We start from the raw sequence: 4,593 nt of genomic DNA on the forward strand, positions 1-4,593 counted from the left end.
AAAGCAGCTCCACAACATATTTGACATCAATCAAGTGTACCTAATGAAGTGTCACTTTGAACGTTCCAGACAAACGCCAAGCAGATGTTTATTTGTTGTCGCCGTGAGACACGTGGAGCGTGGAGATAGTGTTTCTTCAACACATTAACTGTCCGTGTATATTTATGACCTCTCGGGGACAATGTCACGGATGTCTTCGGCTGCACTGAGGTGTTTTTTTGAGCTTCATGCCAGAGCTGGTAGGAATGTGAAAGCTGAAGGTAGCCTTCACTGCTGAGGTTTATTGTGGTGGTTGTAAAAGCTAAGCCGAACCATATTTTTGCTCTTGCATCTACAATCAGATTTCCAATCCATGTTCTCCCGGTCCCATCTGGTTCCACTCGGAGGCCGACATCAGAGATGGTGGACGACAATCCACTTTCCCGTTATGATGCCTTGCTTATTTCCCGGCAGCGCCTGATGGATGCACTTACGAGGAAACCGACCAGCGCTCGTCATCAGATCAGATGCAATCTCTTGTTGGGCTCGTGGGGAGAGGAGGGTGGGGTGATGAATGACAGGACACTGGGTGAGAGTTCAGGGGTCAGGATGCAGGACCTCATGTGCTCGCAGGTCAGGGGGTTAACAGGTAATGCGCTTGATTGTTGAGGGATGAAAGCCAAAGGCTCGTTTACGGCGGAGAGGAAGAGGAGGGGGACTGAGACCCTCCTTTTCTTCATCTTCGTCCTTCCCTGTCTATTGTCTCCTGTCACTCGCTTTATCTCTTTTTTTGTTCGTGTGACAGAAGAGTCACACTTTTTATGTCTTCTTTTATGTGTCGGAAACAGCACAAATGCTTACTCGGCGGAAAAGCTGCCACCCTAAAAAGAAGGAGCGTTTGACCTTGGGGGAAGGTCAGACACAAACAATGACACAATGCAAAGTGCAGGTTTATGCAGCACCAGAAGTCAAATTAATTACAGCATTTAATTTTTTTAAATATATTACATGGCGCTCACTGAAACAAATTTCCAAATAGTTTGCTTTTATGGCTCTCTCAGTCAAAATGGTTCCCGACCCCTGATCTAAGGGTTAAAAGAAAAAATGCATCGTTTTCTTCATTGTTTGGAATATTAAAGGACCCGTCAAGGAGTTAGACAGAACACTCTCCTTGCAGTCCCTCTGACAGGCGTGTATTTATGTGCTGACAGGAGGAAAGATGCAATGTGTACCCAGGTTAGGGCTCAGCTCCAGCGGGGTGAACGGCGCATTTCTCTCCCCTCCTGTGGCTGCCGTCCCACAATCCTTCATTCACACACTGCTTCTATATGCAGAACACCTTCCCAGAGCTCAATGTGGGAGGACCATGAGGGAAAAGACACACTGAGGAGGTTCTTGAATTTTTTGGGACCACTGAAGGTATAATGTAGCCAAGTTCCCAAGAGAGAGAGGGAGAGAGAGAGAGAGTTCATTTTTTGTATTTCACATTTACAGAAGCACCATTTATTCAGCGTGACTGAGGATGTGGATTATGAATATGATCTGTAAGCGAGCCTTCGGGGTGATTTATTCACACGCAGGGTACTGTCACTTACCGTTCAACACCAGACAGTAAAATGGATACTCAATGCCTTCTAAGAAATGCCATGTCCCAAATAAATATGAGTGGATGTGGAAAATTAGGCATTCATTTTATTTTTATTTCCTATTTATTAATTTATTTATTTTTCTATGTTTTATTTGAATTTAAATATTTTACAAAAATAAAAACAATTGCACATTGACAAAACATCAACTCGATTCCACAGATAAATAAATAAATAATAAAGTGGGGAAACTTGTCACGTGACCGGATACGAGCGTCTTGACCTGAATTAACTGATCGTCGATAAAACAAATATGTTGTTTTTTCCTGTGCGGCTTGGCGGCCTGGTACTAAGTGACCCACGGACCGGTACCGGGCCGCGGCCTGGTGGTTGGGGACCTCTGATTTAGTGGTTGCACAGCTTGTGCAATGTTAAATTGGAGCTGGCACAAACACACGTTCCCATCATTGTGCTTCGTACCCCCTCTCCAACCCCTCCCACCCTCCTTTCTGGTGTCTGTTATTATGAATGATGAAGAGAAGATGGCCTCCGCTGAGAGTTTGCAGGAGGTCAGAGGCAAAAAGAAAAGGCGGTTCTGGTCCGGCGCCAACATACACAAAAGTCATACGCGCATTCCTCTTTGGGCTGAGGCTGAAGCCAAGTAATGAAAAATGCAGGCCAACATGAGTGCATCCTAATAAAGAACCCCGGGGAGAGCTTTGCTAGCGCTAATGCTAAGGCCATGTTTGCAAGCATTGACAGTCTAACAGTGTTCGTTTAAACAAATTCTTGAAAGATTCTTGAAATGAAGCCCGGGGGGGGAAAGCGGTTCAGCTAAAATGAAAAAAAAAAAAAAAGCCAGATGGCGACAAACACGTCACCTTCCCAAAAGAGCCTTTTCAAAAGCTTCCTTGTAAAGGTTGCTCAGCGTCGGCAGTCCGGCAACGCTGAGCAAATGCTGACGGGATGAGACGTCATTGCGGGCTTCTTTAGAAGGCAGCGTCATGGATTGCTCACACGCCGCCATCTTGTGCGGGAACTTCTAAGTTCACATTCGCCACGCCATCTGCTCAACGCCTTACGGCTCCGGTTTCCACCTGCGCGTTTCCGGCGTTTTCCTGACTTGCTGGAAGAAAGCTGACCTCGGGATGTTTCAAAGAGCAGATGTTGATTGATGATATCAAAGCTGGTGACTGGTGTGGGATTTCAAATTGGGGCTTCATGTCTGGGTTAGGATTGGATTAGGGTTAATCGATGTGCAGAATTTGAGATCTGATTGATGGATCGCTCTTTCTGTGTACGCGTCATTTCTCAGTTGTGTGTCTGGAACTGCAAGACCCTCATGATAAGGCCCTCTTAGGACTACTCAGGTATGAGTATTTCTTTTGGACTCTCCCTACCATCGTTTTGAACATTACGACCTACACTGTCTTTTTGTTTGCACAACCATAAATCAGAATCAACCGCAGACAGACAAAAACAACTCCCTAGGATTGAGGTTTGTCCGGAGGATTTATCTCCAGGAAAAGATATGGCCAATGGGATGAGGTTTTATTTTGCCTTCAAGATAAAGGAAGATGTGATATCACAGAGATCAAAAGTCTTCAGATAGCCTTCAGGTTTGGGGTGGGAGGCGAAGATGGATGCAGCTAGCTTGTCTTTTGCATGTTAGCATAACAAAACAGGCCAAAGTTTGCACTTCTGACCAATCCAATTTTTCAACGTAGGGTTTCAAGATGTATTATAATTGGATTGTGATGACTCCTTTCATTACATGAAGGTCAGGTTGAAATTGACGTCTTGTCAGGAACATAAATAATGAGGCCAAGCAAGTCCAAAATGTCACCCGTCAGCCAAATCTAATGATGTTGTCAGGTTATTCTTTTTAATTAGAAGGCGCGACGGTGGACGTGTCAAAGGTCACCCACCCCCCCCCCCATCTCGCCCATCCTGTTTCACGCCCGCGTGACGGAATATTCCAGTCGCTCATTATTTACGGGTGAAGAAAATGGCAGAAGGTGAACTTCCTGGAAAGATGGCAGAGCTGAGATAACGGCACGATGCCAGAGTGGAAGGCAGCAGCGTCGTTATATTTTCAAGCAAGATTTCACACAGCTTTCAAGTTTCAAGGGAAATCACGTTCACTTTCCTGTCTTTAACTTGGCACTTCCTTCGTTGCGGGAGATGAAACGCTCGTGTTAACAATACTAATAATGAGAACGCGTTTGATTGCGGGATGCTCTTTTTGAACGGAGCCAACATTCGCTGGGAGGCCTGACTCACTGGGGAACCAATGAATGTGCTCCTGACTAACCAGGAAATGTACGAAAGACACGCTACCGAGGTCATGATCCGATCAACACATGGAAGGATTTCCACCAGTAGTTGGCATTTATTATTTTTTTCACTTTTTAATTCATTTGCTTTTCTAATGTGGTAAATTGTAAAGAGATTTGATGGACACTCCCTATGATGGAAGACATTTTTAACTACTCTCGTCACTTCACAAACTCTATAATAATGTTATATTTCGGAACATCCCTGCATTGAGGGATTTAAAAGCACCGGCATGCATTTTTGACATTTTTTTTGTTCGGTGCGGTTATGACGTGACTTTAAACCTGATTTATCGTCAGGCAGACGACCGCGCGACACAAGCAAAACAAAATCGCAGAAAATTAGCTCTCAGGGCTGGAAAGCCGCACACTTTGAATTAAAGCCAAGAGCCCCGGAGAGCACGTTAGCCCTGCGGAACACCACATCACACAAATGGATGACAGGCCGAAAGCCCCGAGGAATGTTTGAGGGGACGACAGACGTGTGGAATGTGTTCAAATAAACGTCACGGTCGTCTAGAGCAGGACTTCTTAAAATCCAGAGACGACATTTGACATGGCTGAAATTCGCCTTTCATGTTTATTAGCATTAAGCTAAGGAAAGTTAGCATTATGCTAAGCAAGGTTTCCTAAGGCAAAGCTGTGTTTTTTTGTTTTTTTTAACAATTGGTAGTAAAGTTCAACTGAAGCAT

This window comes from Syngnathus floridae, chromosome 13 (assembly GCF_059516105.1).
Source record: "Syngnathus floridae isolate MCC-2025c chromosome 13, RoL_Sflo_1.0, whole genome shotgun sequence".
Classification (NCBI taxonomy): domain Eukaryota; kingdom Metazoa; phylum Chordata; class Actinopteri; order Syngnathiformes; family Syngnathidae; genus Syngnathus; species Syngnathus floridae.